The 24,067-nt window shown below is 37.0% G+C and overlaps 1 protein-coding gene across 10 annotated transcripts in view; it reads right to left on the reverse strand.

Moving 5' to 3' along the window:
- Positions 1-24,067, reverse strand: part of WDPCP (WD repeat containing planar cell polarity effector) — a 486,016-nt gene that overhangs the window by 168,543 nt on the left and 293,406 nt on the right. The gene's annotated exons all lie outside the window — the stretch shown is intronic.

A 24,067-nucleotide genomic window follows, 5' to 3' on the forward strand; every position in this document is an offset into this window, starting at 1 on the left:
TTGCCTTCGTTGGTTGTCTAACTTTTTGATAATTTTAGCTTTAGTTTAAATGCTGGATTTATACAATTAAATGAGTTCACTGAACTCTGGGGAATGGTTACATTCTACATGATTAAAGAAAACAAAAACTATTAAGCTGTATATTTCTTTCCCATGTCATTTATTTCAGCAGCCAGCACATACAAGAATAGAGGACATGTTGAGATTAACTAAGGTTAAGGAAATGTCAAATCATACTTCATTAAAGAGACTGCAAAAGGCCACCACCAGGGTAGTCATGCCCTTCAACTCATCCTGACTTCAAATTGAATCAATATTCATTAAATTAATTTAAAAACATCTATTTAATAATTATGGGTGTTTACCATGTGCCAGAGGCACTGGCCAATTTACCATGAAGCCGCTTCCAGTATCAAATTTTATATTAAAAATGTAAAATTCTTTTTCTTAAGCATCCCTCAAATTGTTTAAAATTCAGGTCCTAGAAATCACTGGTATACCCCGTCCAGACATCCTGCAGTCAAGTCTCTCACTGACTAGTGGGCTGTGCTGCCACATGCTTAGTTGTGTATAGTCATGTATCTCTGTAGGGAAGCACAAAGAGAACCTGTATGTTGTATAGTCCTTTATTTTTTATTTTGTCGGTCTCACTTGGAGACAAGTTATATAAGATTAAATATAAATGTACAACATGGTTAGTGATAAATTAAAAAAAATAAGTTTAATATTGGTAATTACCAAACCTTACTGCCATCCAGCCAGGGCTGTCTAATTGGTGGATGGTTTCAGTGATCCTAGATTATGAAAGTATTAAAAACTTAAAAAGAGGTTTTCAGGAAAATATTCATAAGAATGAACCACTTAGTTTCTGTCATTCTCAATGACAATTTTGTGACTTACCATTCGCAAATCTGACAAATAGTATTATCATTTAACACTATTGAGTGGAACTGACTTCCACTGAACAAATTATAACAGTCTTTGGCCATGATCCAGGTTTCAAAATTTACACATATCCTGTCTATATCATATAAGATCTAAGAAGAATCATGCTGTTCCTGGGTTCTCATTATCTTTTGTGCTGTTTTAAAACTGTCATGTACCCCCAGAAAAGCCAAGTTCTTTTAATTCAGTCTTGTGGGGGCAGACCTATTGCTGGGTGTGATGTTTTGATTATTTTATTTCCATGGAGAATGTGACCCTGCCCACTCAGTCTTAATCTGCTTACCGGAGTCCTTTAAGAGAGAGACATTTTGGAGAAAAGCACAGATGCTTGAAGAAAGTAAACACCCCAGAAGAAGCTAGAAGGACCTATAGGAGCCGAGACATTCTGAAACCAACCCAGGAGAGAAAGGCCAGCAGACGTCGCCATGTGTTTTCCCAAGTGACAGAGGAACCTGGCATTTGGCCTTTCTTCAGTGAAGGGTATCTTCTTGTTGATGCCTTAATTAGGACATTTCCATGGCCTTAGTATTGTAACTTATAACTTAATCTTCTCCATAAAAGCCAATTTCTGGTATAATGCGTTCTGGCAGCTTTAGCAAACTGAAACACTTTTAATACGTGACTTTTGAATGTAGTACTGGAATAAATATGCAAATTCACAACAAAAATATTTAAAGCTAAAAAACACCTTGAATAGATTTTCATCTTTAAATCATAGTTGAGATGAGTCATTGACAGCTAAGTATAACTATTATAACATATTAATGTTATTATAACCTTTTCTAATTTTTATAAAGTTTCTGGGGACTGATAGGTTTGTACGAGAGTGAAAACACAAAGACATGAAACAGCTTATTCATATTTAACATTACTGTATTACAGCCCTGCTCTGATATTTTACTTAGTTCAAATCAATGGATAAACGACAATTTTTATTCATATCCTACAGCTTTACAGGTTTAAAAGCTGTCCAAAATTTCCCTCAGAGTATTCAGAATGCTCATGCTGCTTTCTATTTTGACTAACAATAAAAGTGTAAAATGATGATACAATTGTTTTTCTGTTTATTTAAAAATAATATTTCTCTTCTTAGGATAAATCTGGTTAATAAGTTTTCAGAATTAAGAAAAAATATGGTTTCTGATAATACGTTAATATTTTAAAAGTTTCTTATTATATGGATTTGAGGAGAAAGCAAGTTTCAAGAAAAGGAATCATGCTAAATAATTCATCTCTTGCTTATGTTAATATAAATATGAATTTTAGTAAAAAGTTCTTAATGTCTGTATAAAAGTCTCATAATCTTTCTTATGTTAGAACAATGAATAATCATTTAAAAAGTAAAAATATATGGGAACATTTTATATTTCATTTTGCCAAATGAAGAATTTACTTGCAATGCCACATATTTCCATGTAAGAATAAGTTTTAGGAATTCTATTTTCTTTTAGATTTCATTTAACTCATCAATAAAACCAATTGCTTCTTTTCAGGAGTTAAATGGTTGTTTGAATTTTCTCTGTGAGGTGAGTGGACTATTTAAATTTATTTATTTCTTATGTCAGTGTTAGCCATTAGTATTTTTCTAGAAAATTATTCATGATAACTAAGTTTTCATGTTTAATAAACTAAAGTTTTATACATTTTTCTCATACTTAAAAAATCAAGCTGTCAAACTATATTTAGTATGCTAAATTTTATCTAAGAAAGAGGATATATACGAATATATGTTCATATTTAGTTATAAATATTTTCTATAAAGAATAGACCAAAATTGAATAAAAACAACAGCATAAAGGAAAAGGAAAAAAACAGCATGAAGGGAACAGAGACTGAAGCTAGGCCTCTCTGAATGTACCTTTTTTTACAATCTGACTTTAGACCCATATAAATTTTTTACATAATTGTATAATAAAATTAAATAAAAAGTATTGGCAAAAAAAACAAAATTAAATAAATGAACTTAGCAGAGCAAATTGGTAGCATAAATAAGTGAAAAAAATTATTTCAAGTCACTTTAAAAAATAGAAGTATTTTGTCCTTGTCTGATATATCTAAGAATAAAGAACTACAAAGAAATCTTATCATGTTTTTCTAATTATACTAGTAGGAATAATATTTGTAGAATTACTATGAAACTATTTTTTATAAATGTAAAAGAGTGGTCAACAAACAATAGGCCATGTGCCAAATCCAGTCTAACACCAGTTTTTGTAAATAAAATTTTATTAGAACACAGCCACAGTCATTCTGAGCTACAACTGCAGAGCTGAATAGGTGCAACAGCGTTGCAACTAACTTATGTGGCTTGCAAAGCTGCAACTAACTATGTGGCTCTCAAAGCCTAAAATATTTACTATCTGGCCCTTTAAGGAAAAGTCTATCAACCCCTGTTCTAACTCTTTCCCTGGAAAATAATAAGACCAGTGACCATAAGCACCCTAGCACACAACCTGTGAACTAAAATGACCATTTCCCACTAGAAGGAATCAGGACTTCTTGGAGACATATGGTTGATTCCAGGTGTATCACACTTTGTCATACCAGAAGGCAAGGAAGCTATCAGTACCACGGGGGTCATCACAATAGGACTCAGAAGCCAACTTGAAGATGCTTTCAAGGCCAGAGATAAGTGCAAAATATTACCCTCTGTACATTCTTTAAAGGAATATAATAAAATCCAGCACTCAATAACACAAAATTTACAAAGTTTAGCTTCCAATAAAAAAAAATACTAGATATGAAAAGAAATGTGAAAATATGACCCTAAATCAGGCTCAGGCAAAACAGACTCTCCCAGAAAATGACTGCTTTATAAGTTGGCTTCTGAGTCCTATTGTGATGACCCTAGTGGTACTGGTAGCTTCCTTGCCTTGTGGTATGACAAAGTGTGATACACCTGGAATCAACCATATATCTCCAAGAAGTCCTACTTACACAGCAGAAAGTGTTGAAAAATGCAGGGAAAAAGATCCCACCGTGGCTGGTTCCCCAGAGGGGCCAAATGCTTGGGTCAGGGTCAGTGGATAGCAGCTCTGTATACACTGCTTTGTGCTGCAGATGAGGGCCCCATTGTGGCTGATGCTCAGGGGAGGCCAATTGCTCAGCATCTCCACATGATTCTCTCCGTTTTAGAGTTGAGGATACCTGCATGGCCTGAATGCAAGGCTTAAATACCTTCCATGAGGAGGGAACCCTGCCAATGAGCAACCTTTGTACCCTGGTAAGCAACTGGGTTTGGTTTAAGCTTTAACATCTCCTCCAGGCTGCCTGCAGTCTCTTGCAAAATAAAAACATAATGTGGACTTCCAGAGAAGATGGTGGCTTAGTAAGGTGCGCGGGTCTTAGTTCCTCCTCCAGAACAACTAATAAAGAACTAGAAACAGTACAGAACAGCTCCTGGAGCCATGACAGAGACCAGACACACAGTGTACCCCATTCTGGAACGGCTGGACCAGTTAAGAGACTCCGCTGCGGTGAGGTCCCCGAGAGGCGCGCGCTTCCCCGGGCAGCGGCGGCTGGCGGCCGGAGCCCCTCCCTCCCTCCTTCCGGGACTGGCTGGGAGCTTCGGATCGGCGGTTCCCCAAGCTGTGGCGGCCGGCGCCCCTCCCCCACGCACGGCTTCCCAGGCTGGCTGGGAGCCTCGGCTCGGCGGTTCCCCAAGCCACGGCGGCCGGCGACCGGAGGCCCTCCCATGCGCGGCTTCCAGGGCCAGCTGGGAGCCTCGGATCGGCAGTTCCCCAAGCCGCGGTGACCATCCTACACGTGGCTTCCCGGGCCGGCTGGGAGCCTCAGATTGGCGGTTCCCCAAGCTGCGGCAGCCCTCCCACATGCGACTTTCCGGGCCGGCTAGGAGCCTCGGATCTGCAGTTCCCCAAGCCGCAGTGGCCGGCGACCGGAGCCCCTCCCTCCACGCGCGGCTTCCCAAGCCAGCTGGGAGCCTTGGATCAGCGGTTCCCCAAACGGCGGCGGCCGGCAACCACAGCCCCTCCCACACACGTCGCTTCCTGGGCTGGCTGGGAGCCTCGGAACAGCGGTTCCCCAAGCCGTGGCGGCCGGCGACCGGAGCCCCTTCCACACACACGGCTTCCCGGGCCGGCTGGGAGCCTCGGATCAGTGGTCCCCCAAGCCGCAGCGGCCAGCGCCCCTCCCCCACAGGCGACTTCCCGAAGGGAAAGGAAAGAGTCTCCAACAGTAGTAGAGACTGAGCCCAACCTAACACCAATAGTGACATTAATGAACAACTTCTGACTACTAAAAATAGGCCCTCAGGTCAGGTGAAACTGATCAAGGCGGAAGTTGCCTATTGGGCTAACTGAAAAAGAGGAAAGGGGGCGAAACAGAGCCTTCTGTGGCTGTTTCTACAGAGGCTTCATTGCCTCTGGGCTCAGTGCTGGGATTACACAGGTAGCAACTGCCCCGAACGCAGAAACAGGCTGCTTTCAGGGCTCTCTACCACCTGAACCTTCCCCGCAGGAGGGGTGAAACACAACTCAGGTGGAATCCATCTCTCAAGGAATTCAGATCCCAGGACTTCACAATTTGAAGCCATTAAAACCAACCTACAACCTTTCCTCTGTCTCCACCACACACCCAGCAGCGAGAGTCTTCCAAAGTTAAAGGAGCCACAACATCTTTTGCTGGTGGGACCCGCAGACAGACAAGCACCACATACTGGGCAGGATAAGAAAAACAGAGCCCAGAGACTTCACAGGAAAGTCTTTCAACCTGCTGGGTACCACACTCAGGGAAATCTGAGTAAATGCCCAGACGCCAGCAAAAAATAACAAATCACACCAGGAAAATTGAAGATATGGCCCAGTCAAAGGAACAAACCAATAGCTCAAATGAGATACAGGAGCTGAGACAACTAATTCTGACTATACGAATAGAAATGGAAAACCTCTCCAAAAACCAAATCAATAAATTGAGAGAAGACATGAAGAAGGCAAGAAATGAACAAAAAGAAGAAATGGAAAGTCTGCAAAAACAAATCAGAGAACTTATGGGAATGAAAGACACAGTAGAAGAGATGAAAAAAAAAATGGAAACCTACAATGGTAGATTTAAAGAGACAGAGGCTACAATTAGTGAACTAGAGGATGGAATATCTGAAATCCAAAAAGAAACAGAAACTATAGGGAAAAGAAGGGAAAAATTTGAGCAGGGGCTCAGGGAATTGAATGATAATATGAAGCGCACAAATATACGTGTTGTGGGTGTCCCAGAAGGAGAAGAGAAGGGAAAAGGAGGAGAAAAACTAATGGAAGAAATTATCACTGAAAATTTCCCAACTCTTATGAAAGACCTAAAATTACAGATCCAAGAAGTGCAGCGCACCCCAAAGAGAATAGACCCAAATAGGCGTTCTCCAAGACACTTACTACTTAGAATGTCAGAGGTCAAAGAGAAAGAGAGGATTTTGAAAGCAGCAAGAGAAAAACAATCAATCACATACAAGGGAAACCCAATAAGACTATGTGTAGATTTCTCAGCAGAAACCATGGAAGCTAGAAGACAGTGGGATGATATATTTAAATTACTAAAAGAGAAAAACTGCCAACCAAGACTTCTATATCCAGCAAAATTGTCCTTCAAAAATGAGGGAGAAATTAAAACATTCTCAGACAAAAAGTCACTGAGAGAATTTGTGACCAAGAGACCAGCTCTGCAAGAAATACTAAAGGGAGCACTAGAGTCAGATACGAAAAGACAGAAGAGAGAGGTATGGAGAAGAGTGTAGAAAGAAGGAAAATCAGATATGATATATATAATACAAAAGGCAAAATGATAGAGGAAAGTATTACCCAAACAGTAATAACACTAAATGTTAATGGATTGAACTCCCCAATCAAAAGACATAGACTGGCAGAATGGATTAAAAAACAGGATCCTTCTATATGCTGTCTACAGGAAACACATCTTATACCCAAAGATAAACATAGGTTGAAAGTGAAAGGTTGAGAAAAGATATTTCATGCAAATAACAACCAGAAAAGAGCAGGAGTAGCTATACTAATATCCAACAAATTAGACTTCAAATGTAAAACAGTTAAAAGAGACAAAGAAGGATACTATGTACTAATAAAAGGAACAATTAAACAAGAAGATATAACAATCATGAATATTTATGCACCGAACCAGAATGCCCCAAAATACATGAGGAATACACTGCAATCACTGAAAAGGGAAATAGACACATCTACCATAATAGCTGGAGACTTCAATTCGCCACTCTCATCAATGGACAGAACATCTAGACAGAGGATCAATAAAGGAACAGAGAATTTGAATATTACAATAAATGAGCTAGACTTAACAGACATTTATAGGACATTACATCCCACAACAGCAGGATACACCTTTTTCTCAAGTGCTCATGGATCATTCTCAAAGATAGACCATATGCTGGGTCACAAAGTAAGTCTCAACAAATTTAAAAAGATTGAAATCATACACAACACTTTCTCAGATCATAAAGGAATGAAATTGGAAATCAATAATAGGCAGAGTGCCAGAAAATTCACAAATACGTGGAGGCTCAACAACACACTCTTAAAGAACCAGTGGGTCAAGGAAGAAATTACAAGAGAAATTAGCAAATATTTTGAGGTGAATGAAAATGAAAACACAACATATCAAAACCTATGGGACACAGCAAAGGCAGTACTAAGAGGGAAATTTATTGTCCTAAATGCCTATATCAGAAAAGAAGAAAGGGCAAAAATGCAGGAATTAACTGTCCACTTGGAAGAACTGGAGAAAGAACAGCAAACTAACCCCAAAGCAAGCAAAAGGAAAGAAATAACAAAGATTAGAGCAGAAATAAATGAAATTGAGAACATGAAAATAATAGAGAAAATCAATAAGACCAGAAGTTGGTTATATGAGAAAAATCAATAAGATTGATGGGCCCTTAGCAAGACTGACAATAAGAAGAGAGAGGACACAAATAAATAAGATCAGAAATGGAAGAGGAGACATAACCACTGGCCTCACAGAAATAAAGGAGGTAATAACAGGATACTACGAACAACTTTACGCTAATAAATACAACAATGTAGATAAAATGGACAAGTTCCTAGAAAGGCATGAACAACCAACTTTGACTCAAGAAGAAATAGACGACCTCAACAAACCAATCACAAGTAAAGAAATTAAATCAGTCATTCAAAAGCTTCCCAAAAAGAAAAGTCCAGGACCAGACAGCTTCACATGTGAATTCTACCAAACATTTCAGAAACAATTAGTACCAACTCTGCTCAAACTCTTCAAAAAAATTGAAGTGGAGGGAAAACTACCTAATTCATTCTATGAAGCCAACATCACCCTCATACCAAAACCAGGCAAAGATATTAAAAAAAAAGAAAACTACAGACCAATCTCTCTAATGAATACAGATGCAAAAATCCTCAACAAAATTCTAGCAAATCGAATCCAGCAACACATTAAAAGAATTATACATCATGACCAAGTAGGATGCATCTCAGGTATGCAAGGATGGTTCAACATAAGAAAATCAATTAATGTAATACACCACATCAACAAATCAAAGCAGAAAAATCACATGATCATCTCAATTGAAGCAGAGAAGGCATGTGACAAGATTCAACATCCTTTCCTGTTGAAACACTTCAAAGGATAGGAATACAAGGGAATTACCTTAAAATGATAGAGGGAATATATGAAAAACCCACAGCTAATATCATCCTCAATGGGGAAAAATTGAAAACTTTCCCCCTAAGATCAGGAATAAGACAAAGATATCCATTATCACCACTATTATTCAACATCGTGTTGGAGGTTCTAGCCTGAGCAATTAGACAAGAAAAAGAAATACCAGGCATCAAAATTGGAAAGGAAGAAGTAAAACTATCACTGTTTGCAGACAATATGATACTATACGTCGAAAACCCTGAAAAGTCCACAACAAAACTATTAGAGCTAATAAATGAGTACAGCAAAGTAGCAGGTTACAAGATCAACATTCAAAAATCTGTAGTGTTTCTATACACTAGCAAGGAACAAGCTGAGGGGGAAATCAAGAAACGAATTCCATTTACAATTGCAAATAAAAGAATAAAATACTTAGGAATAAATTTAACTAAAGAGACAAAAGACCTATACAAAGAAAACTACAAAAAAACTGTTAAAAGAAATCACAGAAGACCTAAATAGATGGAAGGGCATACCGTGTTCATGGATTGGAAGACTAAATATAGTCTTAACTTATTTAAATAAGTTAAATAAATAAACTTAACTAAATATAGTTAAGATGTCAATCCTACCTAAATTGATTTACAGATTCAATGCAATACCAATCAAAATCCCAACAACTTATTTTTCAGAAATAGAAAAACCAATAAGCAAATTTATCTGGAAGGGCAGGGTGCCCCGAATTGCTAAAAGTATCTTGAGGAAACAAAAACGAAGCTGGAGGTCTCACGCTGCCGGACTTTAAGGCATATTATGAAGCCACAGTGGTCAAAACAGCATGGTACTGGCATAAAGATAGATATATCGACCAATGGAATCAAATAGAGTGCTCAGATATAGACCCTTTCATCTATGGACATTTGATCTTTGATAAGGCAGTCAAGCCAACTCACCTGGGACAGAACAGTCTCTTCAATAAATGTTGCCTAGAGAACTGGATATCCATATGCAAAAGAATGAAAGAGGACCCGTATCTCACACCCTATACTAAAGTTAACTCAAAATGGATCAAAGATCTAAACATTAGGTCTAAGACCATAAAACAGTTAGAGGAAAATATAGGGAGATATCTTATGAATCTTACAATTGGAGGCGGTTTTATGGACCTTAAACCTAAAGCAAGAGCACTGAAGAAAGAAAGAAATAAATGGGAGCTCCTCAAAATGAAACACTTTTGTGCATCAAAGAACTTCATCAAGAAAGTAGAAAGACAGCCTACACAATAGGAGACAATATTTGGAAACGACATATCAGATAAAGGTCTAGTATTCAGAATTTATAAAGAGATTGTCCAACTCAACAACAAAAAGACAGCCAACCCAATTACAAAATGGGAAAAAGACTTGAACAGACACCTCTCAGAAGAGGAAATACAAATGGCCAAAAGGCACATGAAGAGATCCTCAATGTCCCTGGCCATTAGAGAAATGCAAATCAAAACCACAATGAGATATCATCTCACACCCACCAGAATGGCCATTATCAACAAAACAGAAAATGACAAGTGCTGGAGAGGATGCGGAGAAAGAGGCACACTTATCCACTGTTGGTGGGAATGTCAAATGGTGCAACCACTGTGGAAGGCAGTTTGGCAGTTCCTCAAAAAACTGAATATAGAATTGCCATACGACTCAGCAATACCATTGCTAGGTATCTACTCAAAGGACTTAAGGGCAAAGACACAAACGGACATTTGCACACCAATGTTTATAGCAGCGTTATTGACAATTGCAAAGAGATGGAAACAGCCAAAATGTCCATCAACAGACGAGTGGCTAAACAAACTGTGGTATATACATACGATGGAATATTATGCAGCTTTGAGACAGAATAAACTTATGAAGCATGTAATAACATGGATGGACCTAGAGAACATTATGCTGAGTGAGACTAGCCAAAAACTAAAGGACAAATACTGTATGGTCCCACTGATGTGAACCGACATTCGAGAATAAACTTGGAATATGTCATTGGTAACAGAGACCATCAGGAGTTAGAAATAGGGTAAGATAATGGGTAATTGGAGCTGAAGGGATACAGACTGTGCAACAGGACTAGATACAAAAACTCAAAAATGGACAGCACAACACTACCTAATTGCAATGTAATTATGTTAAAACACTGAATGAAGCTGCATCTGAGCTATAGTTTTTTTTTGTTTGTTTTGTTTTGTTTTTATATATTTTTTTGTATTTTTTATTTTTTTCTCTATATTATCTCTTTATTTCTTTTTCTGTTGTCTTGCTATTTCTTTTTCTAAATCGATGAAATGTACTAAGAAATGATGATCATACATCTATGTGATGATATTAAGAATTACTGATTGTTCCAGCCAAAAACTAAAGGACAAATACTGTATGGTCCCACTGATGTGAACGGACATTCGAGAATAAACTTGAAATATGTCATTGGTAACAGAGTCCAGCAGGCGTTAGTAACAGGGTCCCTGCCTCTCTCTGGATTTCAGGTTAATTATTTGCCTTGTGACTTCAGGTCTCTTATGGGTTCAAGAAAAGTCACTTGAGAAAGAGGCACACTTATCCACTGTTGGTGGGAATGTCAAAGGGTGCAACCACTGTGGAAGGCAGTTTGGCGGTTCCTCAAAAAGATGAATATAGAATTGCCATACAACCCAGCAATACCATTGCTAGGTATCTACTCAAAGGACTTAAGGGCAAAGACACAAACGGACATTTGCACACCAACGTTTATAGCAGCATTATTTACAATTGCAAAGAGATGGAAACAGCCAAAATGTCCATCAACAGAAGAATGACTAAACAAACTGTGGTATATACATACCATGGAATATTATGCAGCTTTAAGACAGAATAATCTTATGAAGCATGTAATAACATGGATGGACCTAGAGAACATTATGCTGAGTGAATCCAGCCAAAAACTAAAGGACAAATACTGTATGGTCCCACTGATGTGAACGGACATTCGAGAATAAACTGGGAATATGTCATTGGTAACAGAGTCCAGCAGGAGTTAGAAACAGGGTAAGATAATGGGTAATTGGAGCTGAAGGGATACAGACTGTGCAACAGGACTAGATACAAAAACTCAAAAATGGACAGCACAATAATACCTAATTGTAAAGTAATCATGTTAAAACACTGAATGAAGCTGCATCTAAGCTAAAAAAAAAAAAAAAGAATTACTGATTGCATATGTAGAATGGAATGATTTCTAAATGTTGTTAGTTAATTTTTTTTAATTAATAAAAAAAAAACAAACATAATGCATACCTGCACCCAAGAAAACTAGAATGGAAACATAACAAACACTTGAGTGTAACCAAGCAAGAGGGAAAAGCTTGGAGATAGCAAAGAGCTGGGAGATGGCCACTAAGTGTATGTGACTTCCCCCAGAAAATAGCTAATAAACCAAGAGGGGAGATACACTGGAATACCAAAAATACTCCATTTTTTAAAAAACATTAAGAGGTAAAGGGGAAAAAGGGTAAAGAACAGAGGTAACAAAGAATGAAATAGTAGACTTAAATCCAACTGATTTAAATCCAACTATATCCATAACCACATTAAATGTAAATGGTTTATAGAACCCAATTTAAAGGCAAAAATTGTCATAGTGGATGAAAAATCAAGAATTAACTATGTTCGTAGGAGACCCACATAACTCAAAGTATAGATAGGTTAAAAATAAAAGGGTGGAAAAATATACAATGCAAACACTAAGCAAAAGAAAGTTGACCGAGGCAAAATAAACCAGAAACAAGAGAGCAAATATTGTATGATCTCATTTAGAAAATACTTACAAGAAAACTTGGAACTAGACTGCAATCTCTTACAGCAGCCACATTTAATATGGAGTGGTATGTGTTATTTCTGGATTTTGAGGGGCTGTTTTATACACTTAGAACCTGGTATTCAGTGATAAGAACAAAGCCGATCAGGGCAGGATTAAGGTAATTCAGAATACAAGCATGAGGAAGACATTACCTATATTTTAGAATTTTATCTACTCTCTGAGACCAAAGGAAGAAAGATTTTTTTTTGTCTAGAACCTAAATTTTCAGTTGCACAAAATCTAATTTAAACTGTCTAAATAGATCATTTAAACATAGGGAACCCAGAATAAGAATAAGAGCTTTTTTTTTTTTTTTTTTTTTTAACATGGGCAGGCACCAGGAATTGAACCCGGGTCCTCAGGCTTGGCAGGCAAGCATTCTTAACTGCTGAGCCACTGTGGCCCGCCCAAGAATAAGAGCTTTTTAATCATGTACGGCTCAATGTAATGCCTAGATATATCCCAGAGTATATTAAACAGATAATCAAAAAGTATTGGCAAAGAATGATATAAACAATATGGAACTATTAAGCTTTACCACCAGGGAAACCCCTGATACTGTGTCAGAAACATTAGGGACACCCAAATCAATAGGCCAAGCCCTTGATCTTGAGGCTTGTTCTTGTGAAGCTTATGTATGTAGCAGAGAACCTTAGCCTACCTATAGGTATACCTAAATGTCACCTCTGGAGGACCTCTTTTGTTGCTTAGATGTGGTTTCTCTCTGTCTCTGTGCTCAACTCTGCAAGAAAACCCACTGCCTTCTCCACTACATGGGACATGACATCCAGGGGTGAAAGTCTCCCTGGTGGTATGGGAGATGACTTCCAGGGATGAGTTTGGCTCTGGTACCATGAGATCAACAATGCCATCCTAACCAAAAGGGGGGAAAGAAGAGTAACAAATAAGGTATCAGTGGCTGAAAGAGTTCAAATAGAGTCAAGAGGCTACTCTGGAGGTCATTCTTATTCAAACTTCAGTTAGACATTGCTACTATTATAACTTGCCAAACCCCAGCCAAAACCATTCCTGCAAATACTAAAGAATGCCTAGAGCATTATATAAGATTCTACAAAGATTCCATGTACAAGGGTAACTTTCCAGAAGCCTAGAAACTCCAGATGGTTTCAGTCCTGAAACTAAGAGGGGCCAGCCTTTCCAGAACATCAACTAGTTTCATCCCCCCATCCCATATTATCGACAGCCCCTTCCAACATGAAAAAGTTAGAATGGGCATAGCCCAAATACCCCTAAAGAGTGTGAAAGATCAAAGGTGATGGTGCAGTCATACAGAGAAGGTCAGGTTTAACAAATGAGTATGAGTGCTGAATCAGTATATTGATATTTCTTTTAGACTCCAGTATCTTAGAGCAGCTAGAAATAAAAACCTAAAATTGTGGAATTATAACCCTAACCAAACTCTGAAATCTGTTCTACAACTAATTGTTGCAATGCACTTTGAAAATTATTGTTTTTTCATATATACATTATTTTTCACAAAAAAAAGAAAAAAAAAAGAGAAGGAAGAGTATAATAGACAAGATAGGATTTAACAAATAAATATGACTGCCAAATCAATATATCAATATTTCTTTTGGTCTCCAGTGTCTTGGAGCAGCTAGAAGAAAAAATGAAAAATTGTGGAATTATAACGCACCCAAAACTTTAAAATCTGTTGTATAACTACTTGTTAAAATGTACTTGGAAATTTATTGCTTTTTTGGCATTTTATTATGTTATTTTTCACAATAAAAAAACATAAAAAAAAGAGAGCTGACATGTCCACACTAACAAAAGACAAGTAAAAGTCAAAACAATATACTCTGAGGAAAAAGTGCATTTGATAATAATAAAAGGGTCAAGAATTTCAAAATAAATGAAGCAATATTTGAAAAACTGAAAATAGAAGTAGCCAAATCAACAATTTTAGCTGGAGATTTCAACACTCATCTCTTAATGATTGATGGAACAAACAGAAAGCCAGTAAAACGCTATCAACCAACTGGACCTAATTATCATTTACAGAACACATAACTCAGCAAAAGCAAAATAAATGTTCTTTTCAGATACACATGGAACATTCATCAAGACAGAGTATATGCTAGGTCATAAAACAAGTTTCAATAAATTAAATAAGACTGAAATCATACAGAATATATCCTTTGATTACAGAGGAATTAAATTGGAAATCAATATGAAAAAGCTATTTGGAAAATCCCCAAATATTTGGATATTAAACAACATATTTTTAAATATCCTGTGGGCCAAAGAAATCACAAGGAAAATTATTTTGAATTGAATGAAAATACAAACACAGCATATCAAAATTAGTGAGATTCAGCTATAGCAATGTATATAGTAAATTTCTAGTTTTCAATGCTTCTTATATTAATAATAAAGGTCTAAATCTATGAGAAAGGTTCCACCTTAAGACCCCAAATAAAAGAGTAAGTTAAATGAAAAGTAGAAGAAAGGAAAAAATAAAGATTGAAATCAATAAAATAAAATAAGTCAGCAAACTAAACCTGAGTACCAAACTGGGCCACTGTTTTTGTATGACCTGTGAGAAAAGAACAGTCTTTACATTTTTAAATGGTGAAAAAAATTCTAATAAGAATGGTATTTTGTGACACAAAAAAATTATGAGGCTGGGGAAGGAGGGAAGGAAGGAAGAGGTAAGATGGGGGAGGAAGAAGAGACAGAGGGTGAAGAGTAGCAGGGGGAAGAAAGAGAGAAGTGAGGAGAAGGATTTGGGAAAATTCAATTCATTTTACAACACCAGTATTACATATTAATAGCAAAATCAAATAGACATTAAACTAGTACAGATTCATATTGCTCCTGAACATAAACACATATGAAAAATATATCCATCCAAAATGTACAATCAATGGCTTTTGGAAAATCAGAGAATTGAATGGATTGTATGGTGTGTGGATATATCCCAATAAAACTGCTTTGAAAATATATATTTACCAAGTGGGATTTACCCCAGGAATGATTAGTTTAATATCTGAAAAAAAAAACCATCAATATAATTAATTTACCATATTTCTAAATCAATGGAGAAAAACAATATGATCATTTTAACAGATACAGAAGATGCATTTTAGATAATTCAGCACCCATTAATGTTAAAAGCTTTCAAAAATGAAGGATAAAAGGAACCTTCCTCAAATTGATAAAGAAGATCTTTGAAAAAACTAGAGCTAACATTATACTTAATGATGACAATGCTTTCCCTGAAGATCAGCAACAAGGAAAAGCTCGTCATTCTCACCACTTGTATTTAACATGATATTAGTAATTCTAGCTACTACAATAAAGCAAGAAAATAAGGCATATACACTGAAAAGAATGAAGTAAACTTTCTTTATTTAAAGATTACCTGCTTATCTATATGGAAAACCCTAAACAGTCTATCAAAAAGTTACTATTGACAATTAGTGAGTTACTATTAACAATTAGTGAATATAGCAAGGATATAGGCTTCAAATAAAATTGTAAAAAATCAATTGTTACCATATTACATACTGTTAATAAACAGTTGAAAAAATCAAATTATGAAAACAATGCCAATAATAATAGCATCAAAACACATGAAATAATTAAGGATACGTTTGTCAAGATATATGCAAGATATGTACACGGAAAGCTCCAAAACACTGAGAGAAACTGAAGAAGACATAAAGAAATGGGAAATATACTATATCCACGGGTTGGAAAACACAATATTTTCAAGATGTCAATTTTCCCTAAATTGACTTAAGGATTTAATGCAAGTCTAATAAAAATCCAGCAGACTTTTTTAGAAATGGACAAGCTGATTCTAAAATTTAAATGGAAATGCACAGGACCTAGAATAGTTAAATAATTTCTAAAAAGGACAAAGTTTGAAAATTTACACTGCTTGATTTCAAGACTTACAATAAAGTATGGTAATCAACCTTGTGAGAAACTGATGAAAATATAAACTACTGCTTTTAAAATTGGCACTATTATCATTTTAGGATAGATAATTATTTGTTGTGGGGAGCTGTTCTGTGTGTTGTAGGATGTTTTGCAGTATCCCTGCCCTCTACCCATGAGATGCCAGTAGCACCACACACACCCCAGTTGTAAGAGCCAAAAACATCTCCAGACATTGCCAAAGTCTCCTTTTGGCATAAAATCACCCCCACCAAGAACTACTGGTTAGTTATAGACATATATATACCAATGGATTAGAATAGAGACTCCAGAAACAGAATCACACATATATGCCCAACTGATTTTCAAAAAAGTACAAGAGCAATTAAGTGAAGAAAGGATAGTTTTGGAACAACTAGAGAACTATACACACACACATACAAAAGAACCTTGACCTATATCTTATTCCACATTCAAACATTAACTTTAAATACATCATAGACCTAAACATAAAAGCTAAAATTATAAAATTTTTAAAGAAATTAATTGTAGCCTCGGATACTTATGCAAAGATTTCTTAGATTTGACTAAAAAATATGACTTATACAAAAGAATCTAGACTATATATATAGTATATATACCTTATATATATATATACTATATATATAATCATATACTTTATAAAGACATTTAAATTATAGATTAGAAAATCTGATCTATAGTGGCAAAAAAGCAGAGCAGTAGATTCCTGGGAGTAGGGGAAGAGTGACTACAAAGTGGGTAAGAGGAAACTTCTGGGGGTGACAGAAATGTCTATAACTTCATTGTGGTAATGGTTACATGACTATACATTTTTCAAAATTCATTGAACTGTATACTTAAAATTGGCTAATTTTATTGTACTTCAAAATAGTTGATTATTTTTAAAAGTAACATCTCCGGTGAATTGAAATATATTAAGTATGTGAAAATTAATGAATAATAATAAAAAAATCTAATCGGTAACCCTTAGAGAACGTTAAGAAAACAACCTATTATTTTGAAATTTTGATAAAGAATCAAACATTTGTCCTTCCTTTCCTATAGGAACTGTACCTCAGGGCAATTTTCAAAAGACAGGAGGGAAAAGTTTACATGTTTTTTTAAAATAAGAATTCTCACTAACAAATGAAGAAAGAATGACAGCATATGCAGTCCTGGCAAAATAATTAATCTAGGCAGTAATCACAGATGTCTGTTAAAGCCATTAGATGGAGAACTTAAGGAAACTTTATAATGATTGGATAAGGCTAGCCCCTGAACCAGCTGACTAACATCCACACATAAAACCTAACATTATTTGCCACCAGAGATAGGTACACAAAAATGCCTATGAACACCTTTGTGAACAGATGTTTTTGGTTTGTTTATACACATACATATACACACAATGTATAAATGTACAAATGAACTACCAGTTTACAGGAAATACAGGAGGCAGAGCAACATGGTAAACATTCCAAAGATATACATTCAGCACAATCCAGAATCCAGGAAACTCTTCAGGGCAAAGGGCTTAGTTTATTTAACAGAGAAATTGCAAAACAAGCAAGGATAAATATAGGAAGCAGAAACAGATTAAAATAGACATATGATGACACATCAACCAAATGTAATGTTGGACTTTGTTTATATCTGGAGATGCAAACTATGTTTTAGAACTTCCTATAAATATTTCAGGAGATAATCAGGGAAATTTATTGGATATTTGACATTAAGAAACTTGTGAATCCTCCTTACTGGAGGTCTTATACATAGGGAGGAGCCAGAAGCAGAAGTAAGCTAAAACTGGAAAAGCAGGAGAAAGGAGAGGAAATAGCCATGTGAAGAAAGTGAAATGCAAACCAAGGAATTTCAAGGATTGGGACAAGCCTGCCCCATAATGCAAGTCTTTGGGGAGAAAGCAAGGTCTTGAGAAGGACTTGGATTCAAAACCATGAGCCAATAAATTCCTGCTGCTTAAACCAGAAAAAAAAAGAAGAAAGAAACTATCGTGAACTTTTTGAGTGTGATAATACTACTGTGGTTATGTCTCTAAAAAAATGAACTCATCTTTCAAACACAGAAGGATTACAGGTGTGCTGGTCTTAAAGGATGTATGTCCCCTAGAAAAGCCACATTTAAATCAAAATCCCATTTCATAAAGGCAGAATAATCCCTATTCAATACTGTTTGTTTGAAACTATAATCAGATCATCTCCCTGGAGATGTGATTTAATCAAGAGTGGCTATTAAACTGGATTAGGTAGAGGTGTGTCTCCACCCATTTGGGTGGGTCTTGATAAATTTCTGGAGTCCTATAAAAGAGGAAACATTCTGGAGAATGAAAGAGATTCAGAGAGAGCAGAGCAGAACGACATAGCCACGAGAAGCAGAGTCCACCAGCCAGCGACCTTTGGAGATGAAGAAGGAAAATGCCCCCTGGGGAGCTTCATGAAACAGGAAGCCAGGAGAAGAAGCTAGCAGATGATGTCGTGTTCATTGTGTGCCTTTCCAGGTGAGAGAGAAACTCTGACTGTGTTTGCCATGTGCCTGTCCACCTGAGAGAGAAACCCTGAACTTCTTCGGCCTTCCTGAACCAAGGTATCTTTCCCTGGATGCTTTAGATTGGACATTTCTAGAGACTTGTTTTAATAGGGACATTTTCTCGGCCTCAGAACTGTAAACTAGCAACTTATTAAATTCCCTCTTTTAAAAGCCATTCTGTTTCTGGTATATTGCATTTGGCAGCTAGCAAACTAGAACAACAGGTAAGATAAAACAGTGCTTCAAAATAATACAATCAGGATGTGGGGTGGTTAGAGGTATAAATGAAGCATGGTTGGTCACATAATAATTGTTGAAGCTATGTGATAGACATATGATGATTCATTATTTTATTTCTCTACTCTTTTATCCATGATAAAAATAAAATTAACAGTATATCCTTCTTTCGTTTTTTTGCATGGGCAGGCACCGGGAATCAAGCCCGGGTCTCCAGCATGGCAGGTGAGAACTTTGGCTTTTGAGCCACCGTTGCCCATCCAGTATATCCCTATTTAAAACAAATTTCATGTGTTTGTAGTTACATCCTCCTTTTCAATCCTAATGTTATTTTTGTCTTTTTCTTCTGTCTTGATCATATATCCCAAACCCTTCTTACAAGTTTATTCTAGAAACTAGCTTTGATTTCACTGACAAATTGTACTTCTAAAATTTTTATTTCATTTCTTCCATCTTTATTAATTCTCGTTTCTACATTCTTTGCATTCATTTTTTCCCCCTCTGTCCTCCTGAGATGAAAGCATAGGTCATTTATTTTCAAAAAATTTTTTTTGATTAATGAATTTAAAGCTATGAGTTTCTTCTGATTATTACTGCTTTAGCTACAAACCACAGATCTTGATATTTAATATTTTCATTGTCTACAAATAATTTATAATTTCCACTTTGAAAATCACTGTTAGCTTAAGAGTAATACAGAAGCATACTTTTAAATTTTGAGGTACATAATGTTAATTTTTAGAAGGACAATCTTTTTTCAAGTTTCTTTTCACTTCTATTGCATTATAAGTCACAGATTGTGGTCTCTATTCTGTAAGTCAAGAATGTGGCAACTTTTTGAATTTGCCATTTCTTTAATGGCTTAGATATCATTATTTGTGACCATTTTTTTAGTTCATTAATAACTGTACATTTGCTGCCTATTAAATATAAATACATCTTCATTAATTCAAAATATTTAATTGAGTTATTCAAATACTCAATATCCTCACCTATTTTTTTCCTTTTTGGCATACAGTTTTCTGAGAAGAGTGTGTTAAAAATCCTGCACTATGACAGGATTTTTCTATTTTTCCTTGAAGGTTTTAAAAATATACATATATTTTATAACTATGTAGATAACAGTAGTGTGTTTAATTGATAGATTATTTCTATTACCAACTGTCTTAATGATGAAGTATCTCTGTATATTGATTACTTGTTGCTATAAAATAAATTACTCCTCAATTTAGCAGCTTAAAAGAATGAGCATTTATCATCTCACACAGTTACTGAAGGTCAGAAATTCAAGAGTGATTTCTGGGTGGTTCTGAGGTAGAACCTCTCATGAGGCTGCAGTCAAAGTGTTCACCAGGCTGTGTTAGTTTGCAAGCCACCAAAATACAATATTACCCAAACTGGGACAGCTTTTATAAAGGGAAATTTAATAAATTACAAGTTTACACAGTTCTAAGGAAATTCAAGTGTCCACATTAAGGCACCAACAAGAGGTTACCTTCACTCAAGAAAGGTCAATGGATGAGAAACAGCTCTGTCAGCTGTAGTCATGTTGCTGGCATCTGTTGGTTCCTTGCTCCTGGGCTCCACTGCTTTTAGCCTCCGTTCCTGTAGTCATTCCTCACTTTATTTATCCGGGGCTGGCCTTTATCTCTGGGTTTCCTTGGCTCTCTCCAGGTTCTGGCTTGCTTAGCATCTCATGGCAATGTCTGCTGGGCTCCAAGCATCTCCAAACATCCATGTCTCTATTCTGCATGTGTTCGCATCTGCATCAGCTCTCCTGTGAAGTTTCTTTCGGCTTTGAGGCTTCTGTTGTTTCTCTAGGCTCTGTCGTTTCTGTCATTTCTGACTCTCTCCAAAATGTTTCCTCTTTTAAAGGATTCCAGTAAACTAAGACACACCTAGAATGGGTAGAGTCACATCTCTACCTAATCAAAGGTCATGGCCACAACTGGGGGAATCACATCTCCGTGCAGAAACTATGTTCAAAATATAACAACCATAAAGGGACTGGAATTCCATGCTGAGGAGGGAATATTTGGCTCATTTTGGCAATAAGCAAATAAAAAGGACAGATACCAAATGCTGAAAATAAGAGAATACCAGCCCTAAGAATACTCAGCAATAAATTAATTTGGAGTGGCCTACCCTATCATAAACATGGTTATTTACAAAGTTCTGCTTGGAAAATTAAATAAATTGCTTTACAAATTTGGCGTCTGTTTTAAACATATCCTGGGGCCTGACTGGAATAGACTGCCTACTTTAACTTACAACTTTTACCTTGGGGTTATTTTGGCTTTTCTCCCTAATTTCCAACATTTCTCTAACACTGTATTGCACTCAAAATGTACTTATTCCATAACTTATGTTTGTGAGTGCAAGTCCCTGGCTAATATTCACTCTTAAACTTGATATTCTATGACCTAAATACTATGACATGAAGCTAATGTCATACATAAGTATGATAAATCTGTTCTAGTTTGCCAGCTTCCGGAATGCAACACACCAGGGACGGATTGGCTTTTAATAAAAGGGGATTTATTTTGTTGGTTCTTCAGAGGAAAGGCAGCTAACTTTCCACTGAGGTTCTGTCTTACGTGGAAGGCACAGGATGGTCTCTGCTGGTCTTCTCTCCAGGCCCCTGGGTTCCAACAACTTTCCCCGGGGTGACTTCTTTCTGCATCTCCAAAGACCTGGGCTGAGCTGTGAGTGCTGAGACGAAGAATGCCAAGTTGCTAGGCTGTGCTACATTGCGTTCTCTAATTTAAGCACCAGCCAATTAAGTCAAACGTCACTCATTGCAGCAGACACGCCTCCTAGCCGACTGCAGATGTAATTAGCAACAGATGAGGTTCACGTACCATTGGCTTGTGTCCGCAGCAACAGAACTAGGTATGCTCACCTGGCCAAGTTGAAAACTGAATCTAACTAACACAACAACTTAAGTCATCGTAAGATAATAAGATAGGGAAGAAAACAAAGATATTTTCTTTATGTATATATACAAACATACTCAAAACAAGGAAGAACTATTCATAACCATCATAGTTCTCAGTTCTGCAACTGGTCACATGATCATAGCTTGTATTTATAACTACCTTCTTCTACTACCCAGCCTATATTCCCTTTATCCTCAGCAATCCTCTCAGCTGGCCACGGTTCTTTGCCTGCTGGGGTGACCCAATTGTTAGTCCTGCCTGGATTTGGTTGTTGCAATTTTCCATTGACTTTAATAGCAGGGTGTGGCAGTAGTAAGAGATGCCCTAAGGGATTGCCTGTATGCAGGGCAAACTCTTATTTCCTTATGTATTTCCACTGACAGGATCAATCACCCCAATCAGTACAGTAATTCTCAGTTTTGCCAGGTGACAATCCTAACTTCTAATTCATGGGAATCACTGTTGTGTCTCCTGGTGGAAGCATCCCTCCTTTGGAACTAAGACCTACAGACCAACAGTGTTTAAGGTTGCAGGGACAGGAAGCAAAAAATTTTTAGTGGATCACTCGGGGTACCAGTGAGTGGTGCCACTCCCATTTCCACCCTTTTATTCTTGGACCCATGAATCCTGGCCAAGGGAGAAAGAGTACCCCAAAGTGGGTGCTGACTTAGAGCTTATATAGCCTCCTGGAAAACAATGTCCCAAACCTGCAAAATAACTGTCACTGAGTTGATGCTGTAATTGAGTTGTCAAAAAGCTGTTCCACCATTTCTATCAACCCAGATGTTTTAGGATAATGGGGAACATGGTAAGACCAGTGACTTCCACAAGCATGTACTCATTCTTGTACTTCATTTGCTGGAAGTGGGTTCATTGGTAAGAAGCAATGTTGTATGGAATACCATGATGGTGGATAAGGCATTCTGCAAGTCCACAGATAGTAATCTTGGCAGAAGCACTGCACGTAGTGAAAGCAAATCCATATCCAGAGTATGTGTCTATTTCAGTTATAACAAAACACGGTCCCTTCCATGATGAAAGTGGTCCAGTGTAATCAACCTGCCACCAGGTAGCAGTCTGATCACCTTGGGGAATGGTGTCATATTGGGGACTGAGTGCTGGTCTTGGCTGCTGGCAGCTTGGGCCTCTGTAGTTGGTATAGCCAAATCGCCCTTAGTGAGTGGAAGTCCATGTTAATGAGCCCATGCATAATCTCCATCCCTACCACCATGGCCACTTTGCTCATGAGCCCACTGGACAATGACAGGAGAGGCTGGGCAAAGAGGCTGACTGATATTCACAGAATGGGTCATCTTATCCACTTGATTATTAAAATCTTCCTCTGCTGAAGGTATCCTCTGATGAGCATTCACATGTGTCACAAATATCTTCATGTTTTTTGCCTACGCAGAAAGGTGTCTCCATATACCTCTTACTCAGGCCTTTCAGCCAGTCTTCAGGAAGAAAGCATTACCTTGACGATGCCTTGACTTGGACATTTTTCCAGCCTCAAAACTTGTAATGAATAAATTCCCATTGTATAAACTGAACCCATTTCATGGTTATCTGTTTTGCGCAGCCTAGGGGATTTAAACTAAGGAGACTTTCTTTATATTGTTATTGGCTAAACTGAGCTTAAATGCTGAAACAGACATGAAAAAAAAAGTTTAGATGGTGGCTTTGATGATTATGCATTACTAATTAATAATCAAACCTCTAGAACTTACAGAACAATATAATATCATGAGAGAGGAAATTTGCCAGACACCAAACATTCATATACCCATCTCTTTAGCTCCTATCTCCACTAAGATAGGAAAAACATTGGATTTTAGACTTAAATAAAATAAACGTTTAATGGGATGGGTAAGCAGAGATGAGAAGGTGGAATAAGAAGCGAAAGTAAATGGGGTGAGAAAAATCTAAAAAGTGATATAATT

This window comes from Tamandua tetradactyla, chromosome 17 (genome assembly GCF_023851605.1).
Source record: "Tamandua tetradactyla isolate mTamTet1 chromosome 17, mTamTet1.pri, whole genome shotgun sequence".
Lineage (NCBI taxonomy): Eukaryota > Metazoa > Chordata > Mammalia > Pilosa > Myrmecophagidae > Tamandua > Tamandua tetradactyla.